Here is a 10,269-nt window from a genome sequence, read left to right as displayed (position 1 = left end):
ACTACCTTGTTCCAACCGCATTTGAATTTAGGTTAATTCCCACAAGTTTGTTAAAACTATCAAATCTTATGGATAACTAATATTAATGTACCCAAATCGTAATTTACCGTTAATTCTTTTTTTTTTTTCTTTTTGAGAAAGGGAGACTTGAATTACATATAAAATCAAATGATCAAAGGCAATTTACCCTTAATTCCTTTTCTTTTTTTTTTCGAAAAATTACCTTAAAATCATCAATGAAATGAATGGCTTCCCACTAGGAAAAAAAAAATATTCCAACTAGTCATTTCTAACAAGACTCTGCAAACATTTCCACTACTGAATGAAAGAAACCCTGATATGATGATTATCAAAATTTAATATAAATGTTCATATGCACCTTACAAAGGTTCCATGCATTACATCCAAAGGAAAAAGGCCGGTTGAAGGAATCACAAGTTGACAGCTCCATGGCTTGTACCATAAAACAGAAGGATACAAACCCATCTAAGCAGTTGCATTATTCAGTTCTTTGGCAGGGTTGATACTACCATTTTCTGTGGCTGCAGACACAAAAGAAAGAGCTTAGGTTGCATCATTAATAATTCAAGAATCACAGAATATCTATTACAGACATACTAACAAGAATAATCATGATAAAAAAAGAATATGAAAAACTAAAAAAAAAAAAAATCCTATAACAGTTTCCAGTGGTTCAGATTGACCAATCTCAATATTATCCCCATGCAATTGTGGTGCACAATAAAGTATGGTTTTATTTTATACATAATCACTCAAAAAAAAAAATCCTATTACAGATTGACCAATCTCAATGTTATCCCCGCGCAATTGTGGTGCACAATAAGTATGGTTTTATTTTATACATAACCACTTACCTCTATGCCTGAGTTTCAGCTCTTTGTTAATTTTCCACAAAATAACGATTTGCAGTTTGCAACCACTTTTACTGAAGCAGAAATAGATAAAAGCAGTGCCAGTAGCAAAAGAGGCCAAAAATGAAGCCCAATTTAGTACTTTCGTTGAAGTATTATCCTCGTACCTATGTTGTATTAGAAAATAAATCAAGAGGAGTATGCTATTGTGAAGGTCCAAGACTATCAAGATTCCAGAGGATTGAAGAATACAAATAGATTGACTAACAATGTGAAAAGAATCAGAGCCCCAAACTAGTAAGATTATTGCAATGGAAACTAAGAAATGGGGCACACACCATGACACCAAATGCAAAACCTTAGTTTCAGCCAATATCACCTGACATATGTTCAGCCTTCTAAGTCCTAAAAACCAACTCTTTGGTATAAAAACTTAATAAAAAGAACAAACTGCATTCTTAAGAAAATGAATCAACTTCTTACCGCTGCCAACTCTTCTTCATGTTTTGAAATGAAAGCAGTGTCAACCTTTCCATTTCTGAAGTCCTGTTAAGTGTGGCATATTAGATCGCTTAAACAATTTTGAACCTGAAAGCATAATATTCTCCAACTAAACATACACATCACACATTCACAAGATAGTACCACTAACCTCAATATCAAGGATGAGTTTATGGTATTCAATAGTTGTAGGAACCCCTGAAACAAAAAGTATGGATTAGGAGATTACTTGAGAGATGGACATTTTCTTGATAACAAAATTAGAATGAACCAAAAAGAAAATGGAGCAACTCCTTTGGCACAAGCATATTCAATTACATGCATGTAGCACCAACCGAACCAACAGGAGTCACACTGACAATGGTCAATGGAGGTAGCTATTCATTCAAACAGATGTAGAGAGTTGCCTTTTTCTAGTTAAAGGTTTCTTCACCCACATTCCCATGCAACCTCACATATGTGAATGTTTATAAGAATTGACCAAGAAAATATATAAAAATGTAAATGAAGCAAAATAGTACAGCACACCAACAAAGTTCAAACAGTAAACTCTTGGTCAATAATTAGTACCTGTAATTACAGTGTCATCAAGAGCCCTTTTCATGCGCTCAATTGCTTTTTCCCTTGTTGGAGCCCATACGATAAGCTAAAGCAGAGTACATAGATAGAAGAACAATGTCAAGGCAAATTTTCATTTTAGAGAAGCAGCCCCATAAGCAAGACAATTTTAAAGTACCAAAAAATAAATGCAGCACCTTGCAACATGAATCAAAACATGTATGCAGTTCTACATGAAACTTTGCTTTATGTTTTACTATGTTAAAAATAACCTTGGCAAATTTCAAAATATAATGCAGTTTACTGTATGCAGCTTGACATAAGACAATTTACAGTATTCTTATCACTTTTTCGTGAAACAAAGTTTTAGAATTCTCTTCTCTTCCAAAATAAGCTTTCTTGGACCTTCAAGGACTTTGCATAAAACTGCTCATACATGCATAATCTTACATGTGATAAAAATGAATAGTATAAGGAAAATATTACAAACCTTTCCAAGTAATGAATCATAGCTTGGAGGAACTACATAATCAGAATAAACATGGCTATCCATTCGAACAAATGGGCCTCCAGATGGCAAGTACGATGTTATTCTCCCTGTCAATCAGAAAGCAAAGGAGGTGTTTACAATATCGAACTATTAGACCAAGTCCTTCCATTTCCTCCCTATTCTTTTGGCTGTTTGAAAACCACATCCAAGGATAGAAATTGAGGAAAGATTAGGATTATAAACTTCAAAAGTAAAAAATTAAAAAAAAAATTCCTTAGAAACTATATACTCTATAACATTAATAGATGAAAGCTTACATGTACTAAAGTTGGCAAAAAAAGCATATACAAGCTTGAATGATTCCAGTACAGAAGAAGGGACAATTTAAATAGAAGGCAACAATGAAAAGGCTCTGATGGTAGAATGTAGCAAAAATGAGCCTATTGCAACAATAATTTCCACATAAAACAGAAAACACGCTGTACACATACCTGGTCCAGGTCTGAACCCTTTAAATGCATCTTCTGCATTGATACGACATTCAATTGAATGCCCTCTGAGCACAATATCTTCCTGCAAATCATAATTCATGAGCAGTAGCATGCATTGTGTTTTATGCTCGAAAATTTTTGGTTGAAACATTGCATTTCAATACCTGTTTGTAGCGAAGTTTTTCTCCCATAGCTACACGAATTTGTTCTTCAATCAAGTCAACAGAGGAAATCATTTCAGTTACAGGATGCTCCACCTGAGTTTAATAAATGAAAATACAAGTTTAGCAGTACTAATTAGTCCGCTAATAGATAATTCATGAATCAAAGTTCCCAATCCTAATTCAACCTGGATTCTAGTGTTCATTTCCATGAAGTAGAAGGAACCTCTTTCATCCAAAAGGAACTCAACAGTTCCTACACCAATGTAACCAATAGATGCTGCTGCAGCCACTGCTGCATCACCCATGGCCTTCCGCAATTCTGGTGTCAATGCTGGAGAAGGAGCCTCTTCTAGAAGTTTTTGATTACGTCTCTGTATAGAAATCACATTCAACAACATTTTACGTCAGCCTTTCCATAGAAACTTCAAGAATGAAAATCTAAATGAGTAGCTACGGATGGTTTTGCCTTTCCATAGAACTGCAGCCTTCATGTTGATTAGCTTTTTCTATTTATGGTTGAAAGTGATTACTTTATGAAGTGGGTTGCTAAGACAAGACAAAGCAAAGTTCTGGACTAAGCATGGTAACAGTACCTGGATGCTGCAGTCGCGCTCACCAAAGTGAACAACATTACCATATTTATCTGCAAGAACCTGCAAAATCATACCATATAGCATAGGAAAATTAAAAACTTGTATGTAGTCTATACTCTATAACAGAGAATATATGAAGCAAAGGGCAATAAGGCTTAACAAAAGGTCAGTAAGCAATGCATGCTGTAAGCCTTCCAACAGATGAAGCCATCAATGAAAGCTAATGAAAATATAAAATATTCTCCTCGCACGTATAATGTTACCAAGAAACCATTCTAGCTGTAAAGGAGAACTACACAATAATGCTCTCCAGATTTACATCATTAAGAGTGATTCAAGCCCATGAAGAGGAGGGAACTTATACAAGCATGGATTAATCACCTGGAACTCAATGTGCCTTGGATTTTGAATGTACTTCTCCAAATAAACTCCGTCATTCCCAAATGCAGCTGCAGCTTCACTTTTGGCTTGCTATAAAATATGGGAATTAAATTAAAACTGAGTACAGATACACTTCACTTAGATAATGCATGCTACAATCTTTTTGGACAAAATTAATTTATATTAATCCATGAGATCTAACTGGCAATTTAGAGTACATAAAAAATAAACTGAAAATTTTTTCACATATATAAAATATTGATCAAGAAATGACATGAAATACCAAAAAAATGTAGGTATTTGTCTAGTAAATCAAAGAAACATTCCTGAGAAAACACTGGTGCTTTCAAGCTAGCAAACGAAATCAAGGAAAAATATAGTAGGATTAGAAGTCCTAAACTAGGTTGCAGGTCCTTCCAATTGATTGACTCAATTAGGTACTTTAGACTTGAAAAATCAATATTTAATGTTACTAAGGGTTTATCCTTGCAGCTGAAATAGCAAGTTCCAATTACCATAACTGTAACCGAATGCTTCATGCTGCAAAGAAAGGAGCCAGCAAACCTTTGGGTCAAATTATCATGAGACAGTAGAACTGAATTAAATCAGAAGACAGAAATGGGCAATAATGATCAAAAAGTTAGAAAAATAGATGGAGAGAGTTAAGATCTTTTCTCTTTACTTTGTTGTCTACCCTTTGGCTTTTAGGTTTGCTTCCTTCACATGTTGCAAATAATGTCTAATTACTAGGGGATTAAGTCAATAGAAAAAGGTTGCAAAATATCACTCTCAAAATAGAGGAAGACTTTACTCATCCCTTAAGCTTGGTGGTACCACTATGGTCCCACAGCCCTTTTTAATGAATGGGCTGCACTGCCACAGGCCTGAGAATAGATTCTAAGTTCTACACCCATCACACCCAAAAAATTGAAAACAAAAAAAACAAAAAGGGTCAAAAGAAGATATGGAACTGCTACTTTTTTGTCCTTTCTTTTCTTTTGCTTTTCTTCATTTTTCTCTCTGCTTCTCAACAAATTTTGTTGCTAACCCAAGCCCACCATTTAAAAATCAAATAAGGATAAGGATCTATTCCATAATTACATCAGCTCTGCACTGCTCCAGGAGGGAAAAAACAAAAGAACAGTCACAAGCCAAATAACAATTGACTTATGATTAAATAAATTATACAAAACTGAAAACTTCAAACGGGAGATATGTTGTCAACTAAAATAGTTGGAGCAAATGGTATTTGATGTAATACCTGTAGTAACTTCACAAACTCATCAGGCTCTTTAGCAAGACGCATTCCACGGCCTCCACCACCAGCGGTGGCCTTGAATACATAAAAGAATAAAAAATAAATTACCAAAAATTTATTGGCTAAAACGGATTTCTGGGCAGTTTCACAAACAGCAGTACCCTCTTGACATTCAAAATCATATTTCATAGCTGCCTTTTGGCAGTAGTGGCAGCAAAAGAACACACAATTTTTTTTTTTGCATCTTTTAACAAAGAAACACCATTGAACCACTAAAATGTCTTGCAACAATAAAATGAATACTTAATAACGTTCAAATAGTGATCAATAAGAGGTTAGATTTTGCAATGATTTTAGAGAAGTTACAGCCAGAGCAAATGAGAGATTTATGAACTCTATGCTTGGATAGGACTTAAAAATCAAAAGATTTTGTTTTAATAAAAAAATGAATAATTCTTGATTATTATTCCTGGCTCTGCTTTACATGCATGTCTATTCTTCCTATGAACAAGTCTAATAATTTTAGGCCTTTAGGTTGCTTTTCTTATCAACATGCAGGTGCACGAGATATGTTTCTCTTTGAACAATCAATCTTTAAATTAAAATGAAAAAACTTATTTAAAAAATTAAACAATTTTCTAAACAAAACCTAAGTTGAATAGCCAGAAAAGGTCCACCAAATTCCCATGTTCAGCCAGTAAATTATACTGATAATAGAACATACGTTGATTGTTAGGGAGCAAAATAATCACCTTGATCATCACAGGAAAGCCAATCTTATGGGCAAGCTTGATTGCTTCCTGTGTACTCTATATAATAAACATAAAGTTAACCTAGGAACTCCAAACTGATCATATAAATACTATGTATGAGGTTGCATCCACAAACAATTGCCCAAATATAATACCTGTAACAATCCATCACTTCCAGGAACAGTAGGAACACCTGTATTCTTCATTGTTTCTCGGGCAGTTGATTTGTCACCCATAATACGAATACTGTCAGGCTGACAAAGAATAGCCAGAATTCATTCCTTTAAATTAGGACTAAGGATGAGCTAAAACCAAAGAGTATCCAAGCTGGACAAATGAGCTAAAAGAATAACATCAGTGTTTACTTTAAAACCCATCAAACACATAAACTTGTCCATTCAAAATATTATTCTCAAATGACTTGATAGTTGTGTACTTACATTAGGCCCAATAAAGTTGATTCCATGATCTCTGCACATTTGGACAAACACTGCATTCTCAGCAAGGAAACCATATCCAGGATGAAGCATGGTACAGTTACGGATAATTGCGGCAGATAGGACATTCTGAATCAATAAATACCTGAACAAAGACAGTCAAACATACAAATTATGCTATTATCAGTACTCTAACTGAATAAATATACAAAACAAAAGTATGGCATTGGTATTCATACGATACAGAATGCCAAAACAAAGATAAAGATTGTAAAAGCAGAATATGAAATACAGGCATGTGCATCAAAGAAAAGGAACAAAGAGATGCATATATATGCTTGATATACGCCTATGGCCAGGTGGATACAATCTAACGAGAAGTTTCACACTTGATTCTTCAAGTGAAGACAAAAAAATACACTTCATGCATTTGTATAACTGGTCTTCTTTGGCCTCGAATATCTTTTCAAATTTCAATTGAATTCCGAATGAAACTAAGCTTCCAACTCTTAAAAGAAGCAAAGAAGATTGTAAACTTTGCAACAATTTCAAAACTTAACTGGATTGCACTTCTGAGCCAAAAAAAAATTAGTTCATTAAAGAACACTCCCAAAATTAGGAAATAATTTAAAATTTAAGCAATAAAGTTCCTATTTACTTGGTAAGAGGATTGCTATTAGCATACATAAATAGACTCAGGAAGTCTTTAACATGGGAAAGAGTTGAAAAACAAGAACAGCCAAACGAGAACATTTTAGAATTCTATTTAAGTGCTACATGGAAATTACTTTCCGGTTAAATCTTGATATGATTTTCAGTACTTTTCCATATATTAGTGCCTGTTGAATCTTGTCTAACAGATATAATTAAATCAGGTACTTTTATCTTGGTAATTGTTTCATTCCCAGTTCCTTCCCCTTCTTTCTTAATATCCGCATTATAGATCCCTAATTCAATGAAACAAAAGAAGATTAAACGAGGAGTATCTTACATATGTAGCAAGTAACAAGACAAATTTTAGAGTAAATTTTGTTGGAAAAGCTAAGACAACTAAGATAGAAGCTGATCAAGAAAACCACAGCGACTCAAGATATGACTACTTACGATTGACTGCTTGGTGCTTCACCTATGCAAACCGATTCATCAGCCACCTTCACATGGAGTGCATCCTTATCTATTGTTGAGTAAACAGCAACACAGGGTATCCCCATCTCATGAGCTGTTCGGATTACACGAACAGCAATTTCTCCTCTATTTGCCACCAGAATTTTCTCAGCACGAAATGTAGCACCAAGAGCTCCTCCACGCTTACTAGATTTACATCTAACATTAGTCGACTGAGCTTTCTGACTAGGAAAGTTGATCCTGCTTCCCACCATAAAGGTACATTGGGAACTCCTAATACCTCTACTTCTCCCCAAGAATAAGCCCTTCAATAGTAAAACCATAATATTAACCATACGTCATAATAAAGCAGCGCATAACTTCGCTTAAAAATACGTGAAAATATTGGAGCTTTGGCAGAATTCGCTCTAGTAAACTAGTAAAGATTGGAGCTTTGAACTGGAGGTTAGATCCTTTGGTTTATGCAGCCAATCTCAAGAAGTGTCATCCAGCAAGTCTGAAGTTCGACTCTCAACACTTACAACCCTTCCCTTATATCCAAGCTGCTGCCTCTTTGTAAAAAAAAAAAATTTGTAGCTTTGCCAGAATTCATCCTAAGGAAATTTACCCAATTTCCAAAACCATATTGAAGAAGGAATTTCATCAAGTTATTTATGTTTTATGAGACCCACTGAAGCATCCAACAGAAGGAACAAAGTGATAATTATGATTCCAAAGAGCAAAGAGACTTACAGGAGGTGAGTTGACAGATTTGCACACGGTCATTGAAACATCCATTGCCATTGCAAAATTAAAAAAAAAAATGCCTACAATAACAAATACCCATTAAAGCCATACTTACAATGCTATACGTCTAAGCATGAAAAAGCATTAGATCTAACGTAACGCTGAGAATTAAAGAAAGAAAGAAGGGAAGATACCACGTTTGACGTGAACGAGAATCAGACAATGTAGTAAGAATAAGGGGAATGGAGAAGTAGAGAGCGATACGGAAAAGCTGTCGATGGAAACGAGGAGAGTTTTTGACTGAATGCTCCGCCTTAATGGTTGGGGACATTACGCCCAGATCCCTCTGCTCGCATCAGACCTTTTCCTACGGTTCCTATCTTTGCGGTTGGGTCCATTCTTCCAATGCGTTCATTCCACGTTACCATCTCACAATTACCTGGGACCCAATTAGATCCTGGCTGTTTAGTTGCTCAACTGCCCAAGCTGCCGACCAACGGATGACCTGAGCAACATCGAAAATTACCCCACTCACAATCTTTCTCATGCCTTAACGAACGAATTATCGAAAACAAATAAAATAATATAATTTTATACTATTTAAATGTAATATATAAAATATTATTATTTAATCATGTTTGACTGTAATGTCATTTAAATAATATTATAATTAAATACAAAACTAGACAATATAATTAGAAAGTATTAATTCAATTAATTAATTCTTAATAATATTAAATTATTAAATACTAAATATTCATATAATTAATATTTAATAAATTATGTAACTATTAAAATATATATGAAATTTAGTAAATAAATTTTATTATGAAAATATATAATAATAAATTAATTCATAAAACCATCCATTTACTCATGAACAGTGACAAAAACAAAAACATATTTTCAAAAATAATAGAAATAAAATATTTTTGCTTCCAATAATTTTGATTCTTTTATTTTTTAAATGAAAAAACGTTGCCAAGCATTTTTATTATTTAAAAAACATTGAAAACAAAAATAAAAAACCAAAAAAATGATGCCAAATTATTTGTCGTTACACTTCTAATTTTTATACATAGAAAAAGTCTTCGATCTATTTTTTCGTTTAACTTTGTTGTTAATTGTCACTAACGACAAGTATTAGTTGACATGTATGATAAAGGCTTAGTTGTAAAATCCCTAATTTTGTTTAGAATATTGAGAGCATTTTCAAATTGTTTTGGACAATTTCAAACGTGTGAATTTATTTCATGAGAGCTTTTAAATACAGCTCAAAAATTGCTCTTAACAACCAAAAATTAAATTTTTTATTATAAAGATATCCACTGATATATTTATTTAATTATCTTTATTAAAATTACTTTTCCATTCCTCAATAACACCTACCTATAATTGGTATTGCATGCGAAAATACATACTAAAAATTTTAAAACCTTTCCAAATATGCATGTCTAGTTATTTTAAAACATTTTTAAATATATATTTTTAAAAAAATTTTAAAATTTTAATATATTTTTAAAAAAATTTTAAAATTTTAAAATATTTTTATTCAAAATGCACTTAAACTTTCTGAATATGTATTTTTGAGAAATTTAAAATTTTTTTGAAAGGACATCCAATGACAAAATTTTCTTTCTTCCATTTTCATTTTAGATGCCACAAGTGCTATTGACACTGCCCTTTTAAAGCTAGTAATTTAAGTGCTATTGATTCTCGACTCCATTTCAAGGTGTATTTTTCCTTAAAAAGATTCAATTTTTAATATTCAAGAAGGATTAATTCTTTTTATTCTTTGGCCTTAGAAGCAAGACACTAGCCTTTTTTGGTTGATCTCTATTATTCTAGATGTATATCCTTTCTATCAATTACAATAGTTTGAAAGACTCATTTTCTTTTGATCTTTTTGGTGTCCAAGAAA

General features: G+C 33.1%; 1 pseudogene across 1 annotated transcript; it reads right to left on the bottom strand.

Moving 5' to 3' along the window:
• Positions 1–323: 323 nt before the first annotated feature.
• On the bottom strand, positions 324–8,569 carry LOC111301781 (biotin carboxylase 1, chloroplastic-like; annotated as a pseudogene). The gene is made up of 17 exons (XR_016328208.1): positions 8,543–8,569; positions 8,355–8,428; positions 7,602–7,927; positions 6,501–6,642; positions 6,216–6,314; positions 6,061–6,117; positions 5,312–5,383; positions 4,051–4,140; positions 3,670–3,729; positions 3,262–3,447; positions 3,077–3,169; positions 2,913–2,994; positions 2,422–2,528; positions 1,944–2,019; positions 1,525–1,571; positions 1,356–1,418; positions 324–542 (listed from the first exon to the last, which is right to left on the bottom strand). The product of XR_016328208.1 is annotated as a biotin carboxylase 1, chloroplastic-like (transcript).
• Positions 8,570–10,269: the final 1,700 nt, after the last annotated feature.

This window comes from Durio zibethinus, chromosome 15 (genome assembly GCF_047325235.1).
Source record: "Durio zibethinus cultivar Kanyao isolate XHJ-2024 chromosome 15, ASM4732523v1, whole genome shotgun sequence".
Taxonomy (NCBI): Eukaryota; Viridiplantae; Streptophyta; class Magnoliopsida; order Malvales; family Malvaceae; genus Durio; species Durio zibethinus.
The sequence above is the reverse complement of the archived record's forward strand: the minus strand, read 5'-3'. Positions and strand labels throughout refer to the sequence as shown.